At 41.2% G+C, this 20,461-nt stretch overlaps 1 protein-coding gene across 4 annotated transcripts in view; it reads left to right on the plus strand.

Moving 5' to 3' along the window:
* Positions 1–1,146: 1,146 nt before the first annotated feature.
* Positions 1,147–20,461, plus strand: part of FAM110B (family with sequence similarity 110 member B) — a 148,071-nt gene continuing 128,756 nt past the window's right edge. For all 4 annotated transcript variants that reach the window (XM_045861519.1, XM_045861518.1, XM_045861522.1 and 1 more), the window contains exon 1: positions 1,147–1,483. The gene's annotated coding sequence lies outside the window, so the exon portion shown is untranslated. The remainder of the gene's footprint in view (positions 1,484–20,461) is intronic.

The following is a 20,461-nucleotide window of genomic DNA, read 5'->3' on the forward strand; positions in this document are numbered from 1 at the left end:
TTGCATTTGCTATGAAATGATAAGAAACAACTTCATTCTGCTGTTAACATGACTTGTTGGAGTTAGTGGAGACCACAACATAATTTGTGATCACATGGAATGCGTTAGTATGCCACAGGGAGGTTCCATTTGAAACCCAGTATCAACATCACTTTCTCACAATGGTTGTCTTGTAGATAGACACAAATCTATTACGGAAGTCTGATTTTAGTTCTTTGATAATTTCTGATCCAGAATGAAACAACAGCCATACAATTTGGATATAGATGATCTTTCTGAGAAAATAGGATGAATGCAATTGCATTTTGAATGTACTAAAGGTATAAAAGAAATTTTTGCTAAATATTTTAGAGAAGCAATTGTGCTGTGAGTTCCTTTCATTCAACCATTTTGACAAAAATGGATTTCATCTTTTAGAGTTCCCAATTAAAAAAAAAACTATACTAGAATGTATTTACTCCTTCTAAAATAACAAAACCATCTAAAAACCAACCAACTCATTAAGCAATTCTAAAGGAAAATTATTAGCAAACCATACATTATGAGACGGATAATGACGCACTCTAAAACATTAATTTTGAAACATCGGCTAGCTTATACTCTAGGGGCAGCATATCCATCCTGTCTGAGACTTTTTTCTATATTCTTTACTAGAGTTTAAAAATGTCTTCAGAAATTAAATCTACAAATATTAAGACGGCCCATTTAAGCATATGAAAGTCAGCAGAAAATGTTGTCAGGCGCCAAAGATCATCTGGGTGGCTTGACTACCTGGTGGGGTTATTGCAGTCACAAAACAGGCTTTGGGTCTTGGTGCCATGTGTTCTAATCTCAGGCCTCCCGACAGCTGAAATCCAGTTGAGATTCCTCACTGGCCAGGAGTGAGGGTGAGGATGCTGGAGGGGGTTTGAAAGTGAGCTAGATGGGTGTGGGGGAGGGATTTGGAGGTGGAAATGTAATGGAGGGATTTTGGGGTGGGAGTGAGGGGAAGGGATGTAGATGGGGAAGGGGGCCGGGCTAGAAGTGGGTATACCGGCGGGGGGAGGGGAAATGGGAAGTGGGAGGAGGTAGGGGCGGGATGGAGGCGGGGCGGGGCGCTCCAGGGGCGTGCACTCTGCCAGGGACACACACTTTGGGCCACAGCAACTCGCTTCAAGTTCCCTCCCTCGCTCTCTGGGGAAGCCTGCCTGAGTCCTCCCATTCGGTGCAGACTGAACCCTCGAAGGCCGCCTGCTAGCCAGGGCTCTCCACGGCCTTGCGTCCTGGGCCCGCTGGTCGCTGCTCCGGCAGGTCCACTCTCTGCTCGTGGCCCCGCTGAGGCGGTGACGAGGACTAGGCAGCCCCTGCGACTCCTGCAGCTCCCTCTCGGCCCTCCAGAGGCACCGGCAGCCCAGATCCTGTCTCTCCCTGCCCGACTCCCTCTCCGCCATCCCCGGGAACCTGGCGCTAGGCTCAGCCTACACTGCCCGGGAGAGTAACAGAGGTAAGGCTGGGCGGGTAGCTGGGTGGGGGACAGCGCAGCGCCCCGACTGACTGCGGACAATGCCGAAGCCGCACGCAGCTGGAGAGTAGCCGGGTCCGCCCCTGCAGCACACTACCCAGCCTGGGTCTCCGTCCAACCCAGCCTCAGGGCCGCGTTGGCCCAGATGGACACGGGAAGGCTTTCTGGGCTGTGAGGGTAGGCGCGGTGCCGCTGCCCTCCCTGCGCTCCCTGAGCCCCCTGCATGCGAAGCTTCACATCCCCTGTCTGTCCTCTGGTCTCGACTGGGCAGGGGCCCGGGAACAGTGCCGGGACTAGCTGGAGAGTGGGGGTCGGGCTTGAGGCGCAGGAACGGTGGGCTCCAAAAATGAAAACGAGCCTGCTGGTTACTGCCTGTCTGTCGGGTTGACCAGGGATTGGGACACTGCGCAGCCTTGTCTCCTGGGAAGGTCTCTAACCTTGGGTGCTAAGTACTTTGAGGGTATTAGTGTTTCCTGATGGCTGGCTGGGAGTCCTTGCAATAATGTAGATTCAAAGGCTCTGAAAGTTTGTGTTTGGTTATGCCCACCATCTCTAGCCTTGGTATCAATTGTCTCTACTTTCTTTGAAAGCATACAGATTTGAACTAGAATTTAATTATCCTTGGCTCGCGCGTGCCCCCATCATCCAGAGGAGCTCATAACTTGGCAACAAAGCGTGTGCAGGCTGTAAGGAAGCCCTGCTGCTCGATGCCCAGCCGAGTGCCCTCGGATTGTCGTTAGAACAGGAACTGCACAGTGTGAGTGGCAGTGACAGTTCTCCCTCTCTGTGGGCTTGTGGGGAGGGAGGGAGGCGGAGAGAACTTTGCTGCATGCTTAAATTACTCTGGAAAGTGGAAAGAAAACACCTGGTGCCCGGCTCTTTAACCCTTTCCAGGTATTACTCAGGCTGGGTGACACCAAAATGAGCAGGCTTTCTTTTCTGCCTAAGATGAGGCTGACTCTGGGCTTTTCCTCCCAGCCATGTCCTGTGCAAACTCTGGCACACATCTGTGACAACATTACATGGCTGGCATTGTCAGCACTACAAACACTGTTTCTGAGAAGGGGAATGTGATAGTAGAATAAGCATCTTTGCAGTATAAATTAGTATGACTTCCTTTTTTTTCAGTTCCCTTCTTAACATGGAAGATATTTATTTAGCACACCCCCCTCAATTTACACTCAGAGTCATTCCAAAAGAAATACCTGCATTCATTTGTACTTCATTTGTGATCCCACAACACCTGATTTTCAGATGAACTATTTATTAAGCATAGTTATTTTAACATAAGGGTGAGTCAGCCAACATTCTTTGCCAGCAGGAAATGTCCCATTGATTTACCCTATGGTATTTAACCTATGGTGTCATTATAGGTCATACAATAGTAGAGTCACTATTTGAACAGGGAAGTGGTGATGCTTTATCAACCTGATATTCTGTAAAGGGTTTAGACTAGTGCCCGGAACATCGTGCTGTGTAAGTGTTAGCTAGTTTTATTTTTAATTTTTAAATTTTCATCATCAATTCATGTGTTTTTGTCTGTTTGGAAAATGGATGTTTTTGTTTTTGTGTTTGAAATTCCAGATCTTTTTACATTGTGGTCTATTTGAAGCCTGTGGTTTAATTTTAGACGAGAACTGAGGTTGAGTTGTTGTTTTGCTTATGACTGACAAGCTGTTTTGTGTATTGTTATGCAAGGTGAGTTGATTTAGCAAATCTTGTGCAGTAGAACTGCAAGGGTCAGACCACAGCCCTGAACCGAGTCCTTCAAGGAGACTAATTACCCTTAGGGGCCTAATTTTGTAAGGAGAAGCCTAGACTTTAGGAGAAACTTGGACTATTGACCTCCCCCAACCCTCTTCTCTAGGTTCAGAATAATACTTCCAATTCTTAGTTTAAAGAGCCCTGTTGACTCAGCAGTTAGGTAATTCCCATGGTGTTAAAAGGTAATAAAAGGTAAACATGTACACTGTATATTCATCAACCAGAGCACGTAATTCTTATTCGTGCTTTAAAATCTTCAGAGCACTATTTATAGCCTAACTAGCTAAGAAAAGAAAAATTAAAACTACCTACTTGCCATGAGTCAGGAACCAAAAGATTATGTTTGTTGCCTAGATATTTTAAAAGATTGTCAGCAGTATGCTTTCATTTTGAGATTTTTTTCCCTCTCTATTTAACTGTGAAGTGACATCTTTTTTATTCCTAAACAGTTTAGTTAGCTAAGCAAAGGCATGGTCTTAACTCTTGGGTCCCTGCAGAAGCGAAGCTGCTGTAAGCCCTGGGCGGCAGTAGGTGGTGCTGTGGGTAGTGCTGGTAGCAGAGGTACGTGTGTGTGCTGGAGAATTGGAGGGATGAGTTTAGCAACCCAATCACTTGCCCTCTCCCCAAATATACTCTCATCCCAAAGACAACATCTAAACTCTTTTTAGGAATAAACTTTCAAAAAGTTTGTTTTTCTGTGTTTTCAACTTGTTAATACTATTTACTTGGCCAATTTTTTCCCTCTGAAAACCATAGTATTCCAGGTGTTAAGACAAAACATTGCTTGTGAAACTATTTAGTCAACTGTGCCCTTATTCTTATTTCCCTACAACAGAGTAAGAGTAATCATTCTGAGCCTAAAAGGATCCCCAGCTAACCTAGACTTGGTGTTTCTTTTTTTTTTCCCACTACTCTTAAGTGGGAGAAACAAGTGATAAGAAACCTACTGGCGTCATGACTAAATTAAATCATTTATTCTGATTTTTATCACTTTTCTGACTCCCCGTATGATGCAATGAGGATTGATATTCAGGTCGAACCTCTGTAAAGCAATGACTCATCCAAGCAAAGTATATTCATTCTATTTAGTTCAGCACTGAGGGTAGAAAGTAAATACACTCAGAACAAGGGTTTTCCGGATTACAATCAGAGTTATCTCTAAAGCAGCACTGGGACTGGCCTAGCCCTGGGCAGTTGACACAATATTCTCTCTACTCCTCTAACACAGAATGGTTGCTGTCGTCTCCTTTCTGCAGCTGAGGTGAAACGACTTGGCGGAATCATGCAGCTAGTAAGTAGCAAAGCTGTAGGTTTCACCAAGTGTGTGTGCTCCTCTGGCACCTGTGGCTCTTTCCACCGTGCCATGTGGAATAATCTATGGTTTGTGCATCCAGGAAGCGTTCACTATATTCTTTCTGGGTTTGATAAAAAACAAATCTCTTCCTCATAACTCAGTGACAAGCTTTGAAATTCCTGGGTAGCATTTGGTCTTAAAAGAGTCCAAAACAGGAGAAATGGAGCTGTTTTTGACTTTCAGAGGAAACCATAAGATTTCCCAACACTGTGTTAAAGATTGCTTATTTTAGGAGTGTTGAGGAAAAGGATAGTGGGTGAAGTTCTTTGAACCATGTATAAAGGCCAGTGCAAATGGCTTAGATTCTGAAGTGATAACATTGGGTCTGTTTTGGCCTTGTTGCTCAGGTGATCTGGCAAAAATCCTACCACTCCTGTATGTCCATGTCTTTTTTCCTTTGGGCGAAACGACATTTATTCATTTTGATCACTTACATACATCAGAGAAGATCTTGATTAATGAAACATTGGCTCAAAACCCCATTCTATATATTTGTTGTTTTTTAAAATTTTACACTTTATCCAGAACCTAATTCATTATTTTTAAATGGCAAACTTTTTGGTGTTCAAAACATTATAGAAATAAAAATAAATAAATAAATTAAAACTAGAGAATTGTTCAGAAGACAGCACAAACTATGTTCAAAATGTTTATCAAAGAAGCTAAAGGGAGCATTGATTCTGAACTTTGATAGGAGAAGGTATGGGATAATTTGCATGGAAAATTGCAGAAAATAGTATTAAGAAATTTAGTAGTTGATTGTTCTTGGATGTCATCAGCCAAGCATTGAATAATGATGACTGAGTTATCAGTAAGGTTTCAACATTGTTGTGGAATACATTTTCATCTTGTTTTTAAACCTGAGTTTTTTTCTGGTTGATCTTTTGTGATAAAAATTAAAAAACTTAAGTCATGCATATTCCTATTTTGATGGTTTTGGTTTTTTCCCTACTTGTGAGAAGGGACTGTGTGTGTTTTTTTTACATTTTTAACATTTTACAGTTTGAGTCTCATAGGAAGATTCACATACACACAGCATTCAAGAACACGAGCCTTGTTTTGGGGGTTGTTTTGTTTTTAGGAAACTCGAGTAGATGAAACAAATTCCTTCCTTTTTTCAGTATGTTTGGTGATAAAAATAGTGAATGTGTGGATGATTCAACAATTTTAAACTGATATTAAAGCTGGGATTTTCAAATTGTAAACACTTAGGGAGAAGTTCAAAAATGAACCCTAAGCAAAAGGAAGCAATGTGTCATTTGGCTGACAGGTTTCCAGAATTATAAGGATACTGTGGTGTGTTTTTTGAATCAGAGCAAGATCACTGTGTTTTGAAATTGTCCAGCTCCAGATAGAGCATTTAAAAATATAATTCAGAACCATATGGAAAATTTTTGAGTAGTTATGTTGTAATGCAAAGCATTTTTACCCTCACACCCCCATTAGAAGTTTGTTTTTAGTAGGAATCACAGATAGGCTTCAGAATAATCATTCTTGCCAGCATTTTTTCTTTCTTTTTTTTTTTTTTGGTCCCATTGGCCAGAACTTAATGGAACTTTATGTGAAAGAATGTTTAGTAGTTTCTTCTATTATGGCTATTATATTAAATATATTTATAGAGGATTCATTATGTGCCAGGTACTAGGGATAAGCAGCGTCTAGGAATGACAAGGTCCCTGCCTCATTGAGGATTTACTATGTAAAGTGGGAGAAATAAAAATGATAATAAAATAAATAAATAAATGGCAAGCTAGTTTAAAGCAGCCATAAGTGTGGTCAAGCATGAGGGTGGCATTCTAATCTGGACTGCGTGGTTAGGGAGGGCCTCATGGAGAATGTTTAAGATAAAACTTAAGTGAAAAGAAGGAGGCAGCCAGCGCAACTTCCTTGGGCAGAGAGGGCAGCCTGTGTCAAGGCCCTGAGGCAGGTAGAACATTCCTTTGTGAGGAGGCCAAATGCAGGAGACAGCAGCAGGGAATCCAGGTCAGCAGGGCCTTGGAAGCCATGGGAGGAGTTTCTGTTTATTTTGAATGTAGTAGGAGCCCCCGGAGGGTATGATGTAAAGAGGGCCAGGCTCTAATTTTCAGAACTGGCAGCTCACTCTGTCTGCTTTGCAGAGAATGGATTACTGGGTAGCTGGTTAGGAAGCTGTTGTGGTGACCATTGCCAGCTGGACTGCAAGGAAAGCAGAGGAGATGGAGAGAACCTGATGTTTGCAGGATTCTGAATCTGTCCTAATCCCTCACAGCCTTGATCTTAAAGTGCATCATTATTACATATACCACTAAGAAAGAAATGTCAACTGATGGTCACGGGTGCCAGTTCAACACTAACAGGAGTCCCCAGTTTGGGGTGTGGTGAAGAAGGAAACTTTACTCAAGTGCAAACAGCTCAGTTGTGATATAGCACAGCTGCAGAACAACATGGCTGTGCGACAGTTCGATAGTGTTACAGCTCAGTAATGAGTCAGAGACACGAGTGCCTGTTCGGTATGCATGGCAGATCACTTGGTGGTCAAAGGCTTTGTTTTCCTCTGTTACACCAGGGCTGGTGAAGGTGTGCTCACAGCTATGGGGATTCCAGGCCTAACACTTAGTTGTAGGCCAGCAAATAGGTAAGTCAGTTACTGAGTTTTCTAGGCGAGTCTGTCTCAGTGTAAAGATTGGCTCTGTGTGAAGCTGAGAAAGTTACAGAGGCTTATGGAACCTCAGTTTCCTGATCTGTAAAATGGGGATGACCACAGTACCTACTTTACAGGACTGTTATGAGCGGTAAGTAAGATGACGCTTGTAAAATGCATCTCATGGATTTCCTATATTGCTCCCTCTGTCTTGTATATTCTCATCATACTGGTCACAGGATGAAAGCCACTTCTTCAGAGACCCACACTGACCACTGAAGCTAATGTAGCTGCTTCCTCAGCCACTCTCTTTTCCTTTATCCTATTTTATTTTGTTCATAACCCTCATTCCTAACTGAAATTGTGTAATTTTTTTATGTGTTGGAAGTACATTTCTCCATTTGAAAGGGACTCTAGGATGTAAACTGCTCTATCCTCAGTGCCTAGAACAGTGTCAGGCCACATCTCAGGGCTTAATTCATATTTACTAAATGAGGGGTGAGGGTGACACTGCTGATCATGAGGACTTTGAAGGAACCACAAAAGCAAGCAGGGATCTCCTCCCCACTTTGTTTTCCATGCTCTGAGATGATCCACATCTCCGTTGGACAGGTTCCAAGCAGTCTGTGGTGGCGGAAGGCGATCAGAGGGTTGGGAGAGTTTATATTTGGAAACATAGGTTTCTTGGGGTAGTTGGACATACTTATTGTTTGGCCTGGCATTTCAGATGGGGTCACTTGCTTCATCTTCAAGCTGAATGTCACCTGAGGCCTACCCAATGCCTGAGATTCCAGCTATAGGCACCTAATTCTTATGAAGGCCACAAGAGTAGCCATGGTAGGGAACTGTGCCCACTGTGAAAGTAGCCGATGCTTGTTGGACTGCTGTGGCCACCGCAGAAGCCGGCACTGAAATTGGGGTTTAGCTGGAAGCCTGATGGACCTGCCCACTCAACACTCTGGACTTCGGGTTATTCATCTGGTTTCTAAGTTATGTTATTTATGATACCACATCTCGTTATAATGACTTTTGTCGGTGCATTGATTTTGATGCTATTTTTATTTTTCGAAAGGAAATCATTCCCATTTTAGAAATAAGAATATAGATTCTCCCCCAGCTTTCAATATTTCACTTCACTTGCTTGTTGACTATAGTCTTTGGGTGAAGGTTAGTGAGTAAACTGTAAAGACTTATTTTTCAAATCCTTATGTGATATTCCACAATCATAAGTGTATGGACACGTTTATTCACACACACCTGTAAATTGTTCGTCATCTTCCTTTCCCCGGCTACCATTTCCACCCTTGGGCAAAAAGAGATGTTTGGAAACTGGGAGCTCAGCAGTGCTGGGAAATACCAATGGATTCTGATAGCACATTTGTGTTTTGACTCCATAATCGAACCAGGTGAATTGGGAGGCTCATTGTACGCTTGACTGCGAATTGGGATTTTTTAAAATCTTTTGATCTATCCTGGCCTGCGCTCACTTGAATGATCATTCATTGGAATGTTGTGATTTTTAAGGATCAGATGTTTTTCTTCCCAATGAATTTTGTTCTTGTGTACTGACCATCAGGGAAGAAGAGATATCATTGTGTTGGTTTTGAATGTGACTAGCCATGGAACTTTTCATTGCTGCTGTGGGCTTTGTTCTAACCTGCAGTTTGGATTGGATAATGTGACTGAACTTTTTTATAATGTTTTGGCCAGAGTGATCACCATCTTTGAAGGGATAGACTGGCTGTCCAGTAACTTAGTTCATTAATTTAATGAAAATCGTATTTTTTCTAATTCTTGTTAGTGAATTTGTATTTATAGTTCTTGTAGGGGGAGAGAATACTACTGTCATATAAATGTATATTTTGTGGGGAGTTGAAATATTATTATAAGTAGTGCCAGAAACTTGTGGTCTATCTTCATCAGCAGTTTTCAACCTTTTTCATCTCATGGCACACATAAACTTAAGTTCTAAAATTCTATGGCACACCAAAAAATACATTTTTTGCTGATCTGACAAAAGCATAGGTGTAATTTTGATTGATTTACAAAAACTAATAATAGTAATTACCTATCCCTTTTGTTCCAAAATGACTTTTTAAAAAATTAGTCACCTATACTTGTATATAAGGATATTTCTGGTACCAAGAATTAACCAATCAGACACAACCTTATTATGCAATGTGACCAATAAGATGCAACTCTATTACATGACCTATATATGTATGGTTCCACAGCAAGCATTCACATCAGACAGCTATTGTTGCGTTCGCTGTTGTCATTTTTTTATTTGGCAAACTAAGGAAAAAGAGATCAATGCCCCTGACTAAATAGTCAGGTATTATTAGTCAGGTATTATATGTTTTAAAAATCTAATGAACAAACTGAACTAACAAGCAAAATAGAGACAGACTCATAGATAGAGAGCTGTCTGACAGCTCTAGTGGGTGGTCAGGGGGTGGAGGGATGGAGCATAAAAGGAAAAGGACTCATGGACATGGACCACAGGGTGGTGATTGTTGGGGGGCAGGTATGCCATAATCCTTATGGCACACTGGTATGCTGTGGCACACTGGTTGAAAGTCGCTGGTCTATATTATTTGGAAATTGGTTTTAAGTGAATTTTCCTTAGCAGTGATGGGAGTCCCACATATCTCATATATAATTAGTTTGTGTGTGTGTGAATGTGGTAGATATGAATATGTGTTTTAAGTGTGTGTGTATGAGCATATATGCGAGTTTGTGTGTGCAAGTGTGTTTGAATATATACTTGTGCATGTGAGTGTGTGCATGTATGGGAGTTTGTGTATGTGAGTGTGTTTCTGTATGCAAGTGTGTGTGTGTGTGTGTGAGTGGGTAGGAGTGTATGTGTGGGAAGGCCAGTGTTCAGTATGGGCTTCTCAGTGGCGGTGTTTCCCAGTCAGAAGCCGCTCTGCTCTCACCCAGGGCAGCCTGTTCCAGCTTCTGTGGCCTGATTCGCTTATCTGATTTCTCCTACAGGTATTTTTCTTTTGGAATTCACCAGCACAGGACTGAACTGCTTTGGTTGTTAATTCCCCATTGCTACTGCACATGCCTCTTCCAGAGGTAATTTCAGTGTGAACCGTTCAGCTGTTGAAAAGCTCTGCCGTCCCTTGGACCTTTCCCAAAAGGCATTTAGGCAGTGCAAGTTAGTGATAAAGAGATGACATCACAAGGCCTTTAACACAGCATCCAAGACATTATTACATGTCTTTATTCATTTTGTGTCAGAAATACTTAAATGTCTTCATTTTAATTGGGATTTTTTATTTAGCAAGATGGTATTTATTAATCACATATACCAGAGAAATAGAACCAATTGGATCTCAATCTTAACATCTCTCTCTAACTCTCTCCCTTCTCCCCACTCCATCCTCCTCATTGTTTCTATCTATCCCTATCTCTAGCTCAAAGAAATTTATTTTAAGGAATTGGCTTATGCAATTATGGAGGCTGAGAAGTCCCACAGTCTGTTATCTGCTAGTTGGGGACCCAGGAAAACTGATGGTGTAAGTTCCAGTCTGAGGGCAGGAAAAGACTGATCAGGCAGAGATCGAATTCTTCCTTCATGCACCATTTTATTACATGCAGAGGACCTCAGCAGACTGGATGAGGCCCACACACATTAGGGAGGGCAGTCTGCTTTGATTTAGTCTACCAATTCAAATGTTAATCTCATCCAGAAACTTCCTCATCCAGAATAATGTTTAACCAAATATCTGCACACCCCTATGGCCCAGACAAATTTATGCATAAAATTAACCACCATATACTTGTATGATAGTATAACCAGAATGTTTCAGGACTTAGGTAAGCTAATTTCAAAAAGTTTTGAAAACATTTTGTGAAAGTACTCTTCCAAACCTGTTTAAATGATGTTCCTAGAATGGTGCGACCAGGTGCCCATCTCTCTAAGTCCTGCCCTGCCACGAAGGCTTTCTAAGAAGTGCTAGCAATGTTACACCTGTACCTTCCTGCTCAACACTGCCTTCATTGAGTCAGCTGACTGCTGTATTTTATGATGCGTGCTTAGTTTGTGACTGTCTCTTTAGTGAGATGGTGTGTTCATCAGGGGTGGAGACGGTGTCTCTGTTCCTCCACAGAATACTCTCTGTGCCAGGGAAACAGCATTGTCTCCTCCCTTCTCTGTGTGGTCTTTGCATAGTGCACATGGAGATGGTGTTCTTGGCCATGACCATGATGGGTTAAGTCTCTATGATGTCTCCCAGTACAACTTATGTTCAAGTTTAAAGTGACAGTAGTTACTTCATATAATTATATCCAATTTACAGTTTTTACTCTTACTTGATCGTCACATTCCAACCAGGTAGGGAAATGGTTTGAATCTTAAAAACATACATTTTCTGGTTTCACCATCAGACTTGATGGTAGATACCACTTATTGCCCATAATAGTGAATATAGGAAGAAATTGAATGCTATATAATTTTTGAAAAACACTTAGATTATTCACACCTCTGACTTTTCCTTCATTAGCACATGCAATCAATCATAATACTAGTGATAATGATTTTATTGAGTCAGACTCTTACATGGTGCCTACTGTTTTGCTGGCACTGTTCTTAGCACTTCACTGATGCTCTTTGTATTTGCCTGATGGTGCCCTCATCTTCCAGTTGAAATAGTTGATATATTTTTGTTTATACATGATTTCATCTTTGTTTTCTGAGACATTTGGCTTCAAGAGGTCAAGAACTAATTAGTTGCATGTACTTAAAATCATTAATTTCTCCAACAGTTCACATTTATATTTACTTGTTTAGAATTCTCTGGCCCTTCCTAAGTCCCCTCTTTTGTTTCTGTTGTGGTCAAGAGTTGGTTTGAGACTAAGATCAACCACAGGTAGCAGCTTGCTACGAGGCTCAGGTGACCATGACAGTGGTGGGTAGCTTCTGACCATACAATGTGGCCTTGGAATATTCCAATAGGCTGACTTAAAAGTCTTACTAAACCCCAGGGGAGAATTTTCTCTAAAAACATGACAAGAAGCTGGCCAGGGCAGAGAATGTAAAGCTAAAACTTCTTGCCTAACCTGTTGCACCCTTAGGAAGCATGATTGAATTGTTCTCCGAAACCAGTGCTCAGATTTTGGTCAGCTGATATAGTAATAGTGGTGACCCTAGTCATTGGCAATGCTGTCATTTCTCAGTCAATACATGTTCTAGTACCTGCTGTGTGCTAAGGACCATGCTGCCACCTCGTTGGGGAGAAGCTGAGTCTTCACTCATGCTGAAACTCTGGGGCTTTAAGACCTACAGGACACCTCTCTTAGAACTTCACCTTTATCTTCAGCCATCTCTTACTTAGAGCTTCACTTCCCTAGTCCTAACCCCAAGTTACTGCCTGGTGTAAGAGAACTGAAGTGCCCTCCGTGGTGCTTCTGACCTTGTCTATCCTCAGAAATGTGCTGTTGCCCTAGTTGAAATTGTTAGAGTGTCCTGTGTATTGGTGTCACGTGTGTCACCTGTTGCCTATGTGACTTGGGAGATGCAGTGTCAATAGAACAAAGATTTATCTTTTTATTATAGGGTGAAAATAAGACTTGTCATTTTTTACTGTCACTTTTTTGGCCCTTCTACCCCACTTTAAACAAAAAGTAATACAAAAGGAATATTATGTTAGAAGGTATTTTTTTCTTGCCTTTTAGTATGTAAGGTAGCGGAACTATAAGAAACTTCCTTCTACCAAAAAAAGGTAAATTCCTCAAACTTAAAATAACAAACATAGTAACAACTTTAGTCTGTGTTCATAGATTTTTAAGAGGTTAGTTGATGCTTGTGGTCAATGAAGTGACAGTATAGAAATCAAGAGAAGTTTGCACTTGGGAATGCGGAGGGTGAATTCTTCTCCCTGCCTCTGAGGTGAAGCTGACACCAGACATGCTCCCTGTGAGCTGGAGAGGCCTCCTGACTGACAGCCAAAGACAAGCCCATATTCATTGGCCAGTGCTCTTACCAACGGATGCTCAGCAGCTCACTTGCACTGCACAGTAATACTGTAATTAGGCCCCTAATTCCCTTTGGTATCCTCACATCCTGGTTTTCCCCCACTGTCTAACCCTGAAATGTCTTTCCTGCCTGGCCGTGCTTTGTATTCCTGGTACACCTGCCACCTTAGTGCAGGATTTTGTCATCTTTTCCTTTCTGTCTGATCTCCTGCCTCAGCCTTCTTCTCTTTCCTGTCTCTACTGTTTTGCCTCCAGAATTAGCTGATATCATCCCATCCCATTGCTCAGCTGCTCCAAGCCCTGACCGTGTGTCCAGTACAAAGTCTAGTTAGCATGCTTTTCTGTGTCTCCCCTTACTTGGCCTCCATGCCCCTCTGACCCCTTTCCTGGATGTATCCCTGCCTTTGCACATGCTGCTGCTTCTGCCAGAAGTGCTCATTAATCTCTTCTGTGTTTCATGCACTCTTGGTTATTCTAAAAGGCCTCTATTATGTTTCCTCTCTAATTATTTTCCTCCTATGGTCTGAATAAAAAGAACAGAAGAAGCAATCACATCTTTCATGATGCTCAAGTAACTTAAATGTAAAGTCATAAAAGTATATCTCTGCCTTATCATTTCTGTAAGACTTGATAGAGGGGAGTAAATCATATTCACAGCAACAGCTTCATCTGAAACCACTCTGCTACTCTGAGAGTAGTTTGTACCTTGAGATCGAGGTGAATGATCTCTCAGGTGCTGAGGGAATTTGCAGATGGAATCAAGGTACCACTATTGATAATATCCTGAAAGTTTGTGTCAAAGGCAAGAGGTATCAGAATTAAGATAAATACCCTGATTTTGCAGAAGGCACCAAAAGATCCTAGGCCTATGTTGTTCAGTATGGCAGCATTGGCCATATGTGGTTACCGAGCACTGCATTCCTAGCTGACCCACATCGAGATGTCCTGTTAGTACATATACACCTGACTTTGAAGATTTAGCTTTGAAAAAGGATATAAAGTAACTCATTAATAATTTTTTGCATTACATGTTGAAATAATGTTTTGGATTTTGGGGGCTGAATAAAATATATTATCGAAATTAATTTTACCAAATTCTTTTAAATTTTTAATACAGCTCCAAGAAAATTTAAGATAACGTATATGGTTCCTGGTTTTGAGTTGCATTATATTTCTTTGGGGAGATGTTCTAGACTCTCTACAATTCATTGATATTACTCCACATCCTTGGCAGCATTCTAAATCATAGTAGTAAGCAGATGGTTGTGTACTTGTAGAAAAGGAAGAAGTAGTAACTAAAAGCAAGAATAGTTTCACTAAGAACAAATTATGCATAGTTCATTTTTTATATGAAGCTACTAGGCTAGAAGATCAGAATAGTCCTCCAGATTTCTATTTGGATTTCTGTAATACATTTGGAGCATCTCCTCTGATAAAGCTTGCAGACGATTTAGAGAATAGAGAGTTGTGGTTGATGATGTAGCTGGGTCTGTAGCTGGGTCAGGTTGAACTCCGTTCTCAGGATATCTTGCATTGATTGTTGTGTCAGAAACAGGCTGGGGGATGCTCTCAGCTTCCCATAGACATAGAGCTTGTTTCATGTCAGTGAAGCTAAATCATTGTGATGAGGTCAAGTTTGTTCAAGATTTAGTGGTCTAAATGAAGGTTGTGCCATACCACCACGTTCTGCTGAGTGGTCTGGAGACATTTATTGAGTGCACATGTGTCCAGGCACTATGCTAGTTACTGAGAAGAGAAAGTAATAGTACTATTAATATATTATCTCTGATCTTAAAATTTTGACTAGTTGGAAAGAACACAACTTGAATAAAATGGGAGACTTTGTGGTAGCACATCGACAGAGGCATGTATGAGGAGGGTGCTAGGCAATGTGGGGGATATCGCCCCACCTCTGCTGGTTTGTTCAGAAGATCTGTCTTGGTCCTGATAGCTAACTCTTGCCACAAAGAATGGCTTAGAATTAATTGGTCTAAAACTAAAATCATTACCTTTAACGGTTCATACCCAGCGGCTTAGTATATAGCAAATTAACTTGTGAGATTTAGAAAATCCTTAAATCTTGGTTTTATTTTTTTCCCCAGCTTCATTGAGGTATAGTTAACAAATAAAAATTATACATATTCAAGGTGTATGATGTGATGTTTCGGTATGAATATACACTTGGGAAATGATGACCACGGTTAAGCTAATGAACACATCTGTTACCTCACGTAGTTACTTTATGTATGTATGTATTTATTTATTTACTGTGGTGAAAACACTTAAGATGTATTCTCAGCAAATTGTTTGTAGACAATAAGGTATTATTAACTATTGTCTCTATGCCAAGCATTAGGTTTCTAGAACTTACTCAGTTTATAACTAAAAGTTTGTACCCTTAGACTGATATCTCTCCATTTCTGCCACTTCCCAGCTCACGACAACCACCATTTTACTCTCTGCTTATGTGAACTTTATGTTCTTAGATTCCACATATGAATATGTGAGATTTTTCTGCAGGTCTAGTAGAAAGTTTGGTGATATCTTGAATTGCTTTCAGAAATGTCCAGGACAAAACATCCTGACTGTACTTTCGGAGATTTACTGGATTCATATAATAGAGTGGCCTTCACACTGTTACTTAAATCCGCCTGCCTTTGCCCACTAGGTACCTATCTGGCTGCATTCATCCAGAAGCAGGTAATTATGTACTGTGATCAGGCTTTTTGAACCTGAGTTTGAAGTTATGGACTGAGCTCTTAACAATCTAAGAGGCTTGTTGTTATAGAAGGTCTTTTTCAAGAGTTTATGTTGCCCATCGACTTCTTTGGTTCCTTCAACTTGGGTCTTCTGAGTATGTAGTGAGTGGCTGTAGGCAACATCCAATGGGCACAGTGGTATGGGAGACCCTCCAAGAACCTCTCCACCCTGGCTGAGCCCCTCTCAGCCATCCTGTGCTCCACTTTGGTTGAAGGGCATTCCAGAGGCGGCTCCACAACATTTCTTCCTGTGTTTTGGTGGAGATGTTGTAACTCTTGCATTGTTATTTCCTGGTGTGATCTACACATTGCACATTTTAAAAAGTTGGCCAGAAACATGCAAGGCAATTAATTTGATTATTTGAAAAATAAACAGTAAATAGTAGGTAAAATTGAAGCTCAGGTACTGTAAATTAGTAGGAAATTATGACTAGTTTCTTCTGTATCATAACTTCTCTTTTTATGCTTAAATTTCCTCTACATCCAGAAATTTTATTTTCTGTTTTCCTCTGATTTTATTTTGTTTCTTTGGTAGGTGTCTCACATCTTTTTGTGAAAGAAGGTAGAATGTAACATTAAACTAGAGGCTTTTTAATGTCATTTTCAGTCTGTAAGCTGGTTGTTTAAACTCTTTACTCTGGGCAGGTAGGAGTTACATATTTGACCTTGCTGAAATTTTCACATGAAATGTTAAATATTAAATCAATGGTGAGCAACTTTTTAATTTTACTTAGGATTTGATGTAGATGAAAGAATATTTAGAAGCCATGTTTTCCATTAAAAATTGTAAGTTTAACGAGTCCTGTGGAAAAAATAAATAAACAATTTATTTCTTGTGTAGACAATCTCAAAGAGGGGTTGGCTGTGTTTCTAGGTCACCACCAGGGCACTCTGGGAATTTGGTTGGTCGAGTGTGTGTGGGACAAGCAGTCCTTCAGTTCCCGTGACTATGTGAGGCTGCTAGAGGTCACATAGGGTCATTCCATGTCTTTCTCAGAAAAACCCTGCAGGGTTGATATTACTGTGGTCCTGCTTTACTAATGACAACATTGGTGCCAACAGGTGAGGTGGGGTCTTTAAGCCATTCAGGGAGTAGAAGATCACACACTCATTGTACTTGGGCTGCACACAGCTTTGGCTGTGCGCTGAATGGATCGCACTGCCCCACTCAACTGGGGCTTCCCTGTCTTGAGGTCGTGGCAGAGTGCAGTGGCATTGCCACTTTTGCCTCCCTGACTGGTGCCCTCGTGGCTGGGCTGTTCCCAGATGTCCCAAGTTTCACTCTACCCAGGCCTGCGAGTGGTTGTTGGTAATCCCAGGATAGGTTTTCCTGGAGGGGCTCCCCTCCTGAAGGCTGTATCTGTAATTAGATGATGTGCTCTCTCTGGAACTGGCACTAGCTGGGTATTACCAACAAAGATTTCTCTCAGCACTGCAAGAGAAGGCAAATACCTAGTGTTACAGAATATTTTTCTAAATGCATCAAAGATGGAATGTAACAGCAAGAAGTGCTAAGGTCAGCATAAAATTATGAAGGGCAAGGGTGTGTGATGTGCCCAGTGGTGGGTCTCAGATCCATGCTAGAAGCACATGGGAGGTGGGGAGGGTGGTGCTGTCCCCTCCGAGGCAGCTGCCTCCCTCTGGCCACACCTGGGCTCAGGAAATAGAAGTTGACCATATTGGAAAGGCCTTTGTGGGGTGCTCTACAGATTGCTGAGCAAAGACCCATGAGGGAAAGCAGGGTTCTGCTTCATGAAGGTCAGAGGTGACCCAGACCAGGATGGACTCTATTGTGGGGGTGGGGAGGGAGGTCGTGGGGGCGCTGGACAGTTGACTCTGTGTCCTGTGTACTGAGGCCAGCCCATAACTACCATTGCTCTTGCCATGTCCAGTACCACCTTTTTCTTGTTTTGGGTTTGTTTCATCATGCCTTAGAAGCTCTGAGTCTGCCCCACAGCAGACTTAATGGAGTCTACTCAGGGCACCCTCTCTGGCACAGTGTTGGAAAATAAGGTCACTCCTTTTTAACATGGAAATAAACTGATAAACACTTGTAAGTACAGTGGGGAAGGAGTGGAGTAGCTGGCCTTTAGTTTTGAAACGTTTGTTTCTCTGCTGGGAATGTGATGGGAACGTGGGCTTCCTAGGAACAGGATTGTTTGGACATTAAGATCTTGGCATCTATGCGTGAAGAGTTGTGCTTCTTCCTTCCATTCTCTCTGGCTTGGCACAGGCCCAAGCAAAATGGGCACTATTAGGGATAACGTGCAGGGATGGTGATCAGTTCCTCCTGCAAGGCCCTTCAGGATCACCACTTCACGGGCACAACCAACCCAGTAAGAACACCTGAGATTCTGGAGCTTCCTGGGCTGCCCTCCCTCAAATGTGAATTGGGAGAACTGCTGAGAGTATCTGGAGGTGCCAGTGATGCACAGGTGGCTTCAGGAGCCCTGACCTGGGTCAGTGGTTCCCAAGGAGCACACCGGAGTCACCTGAAGGGCTGTTAACACACCCATGGCCTGTTGTGGGGGGCATTAGGGTTTGCAGTTGAACTTGCTCCTTGGCGAGGTTATACTGCTCATCTGGGTGAAGTCTTCATTTTCGAGGTGCATGGTACTAAATTTGAGAGTTACCAGACCCAGTAAACTTGGCAGGATCCTGGGTAAGAGGGAGGGTGGATGTCTGGTAGGGAAAATGCTGCCAAAGCCAGAAGGGGTTATAAAGTTTCTCCCAGGGAAGATGACCTGTGGTGTCACAGGCTTTAACTTTTTCATCATGAATCATAAGTGAGTACATAATGTTTAATATAACACTTCTGCGTAATAAGCCACATGTATGCTATTGTTCCCTAACCATTTGGTATGTCTTTAGTCTGTGTGGATTTTCATGTGTAAAATATTAGTTCAGTTCTGATTTTTTGAGGTACCACTTAATTAAACATTTTTGCCACTTGGAAGCCAAACTATATGATCTCTATATCTTATTTTAAAATAAAATATTTTAATGGAATCTGTTATGGAGCATACTTATAGCTTTAATAAAAAATTAAGTGTATTTGATTATATTTTTGTTAAATCAATAATTTGGGCCATGAAAATATACTTATTTTCTTTGATTTAAAATAATGTTTTTAAAAAATAATATTCTTTCCTTGGGAATTTTATTTTTTTTAATTTTATGAGTTGATGTTCCTTTTTAATTTTCAGATAGCTTGACTATTTTTTGTTAGAGTACATACAATTTACATTCTTGGAATACTTTTATTTCAACAAAAATATAGATATTATTAATTGATTAAACCTGGGGCAATACAGTGAAGATAATTTCTAAATTTAGTCTTAGGTTCTTAAGCAAAAATGCCCTCTGGTGAGCATACAATGCAATATACAAATAATATATTACAGAATCATATACCTGTAACTTATAAAATGTTATTAACTACTGTTACCCCAATAAATTTAATTTTTTAAAAGATGCTGTCCATGAATTGAAACATATTTTTTAAAAGTTATAAGTATGTAAAGTGAAACTTAGTGAAATGTGTATTCTATAATGAAGTCCTGTTTGGAAACAAATTTAACTAATGGAATATTAAACTATTTCTTATTACATCATTTAATTTATTCTGTTTTATGGTTTAATTATATAGTTGACCCATTTACTCTGAATACCTCACACCATAGAAACTAGGGTATCTTTCAAAATGGTTTTTATATATGATAATCCTGATGTCTTTTTGGTGTGGCCAGAAGGAACTAGAACATGTATACTCTATGCCTCTTTGATGATTTTTTAAATCTGCAGAATAAGTACTTTTAGATAAATGACTATACTGGGCAGAAGGAAAAGTGGAAGCTGAAGTACAATCTGTATTATCTCTCTTTGCATAGCAAACAACCCTCAAACTTAGTGGCTCAAACAATAAAGCTTTCCCATCATTCACATTTCTGTGAGAATGCCAGGAGTCTCAGGAGCCACAGTGTCAGTGTGGCTGGGGCTGCAATCAATCACCTGGAGGCTCAATGGGAGCTGGGGGGCTGCATTGATTGCATGGAGGTGATGCAGCCAGGTGGCAGGTAAGTTGATGCTGGCTGTGGGTGGGTGGGAGGAGCTCAGTTCATCGTGCCTGGGCCCTTTCCTGGTGGTTTTTGAACCGTTTGGTCATAGGTCGAATTCTTGGTCAGGGAATAACGTCTGAGACTTTACCCAACTCCACATATCCAGCAACTTCGAATACCATCACATCGGAGGTTAGAGTTTTCACATATTAGAATAATCTGAGGGGGAACACAAACATTGAGTCCACTGCAACAGCATTATTACTACTAACGGTTGACAAGTATTGCTTATTTACTCTGTTTCAGGTCCTACGCCAATAGTGTTAAACCCTGAGTAGAACTGAGATTCAAATTTGGGATAACATATTTGACTGCAAAATATACATCTATAACCACTAAGCTATAAATACTGCCTTGTTT

Source organism: Phyllostomus hastatus, unplaced genomic scaffold (genome assembly GCF_019186645.2).
Source record: "Phyllostomus hastatus isolate PE091 unplaced genomic scaffold, TTU_PhHast_1.1 phas_scaffold_21, whole genome shotgun sequence".
NCBI lineage: Eukaryota > Metazoa > Chordata > Mammalia > Chiroptera > Phyllostomidae > Phyllostomus > Phyllostomus hastatus.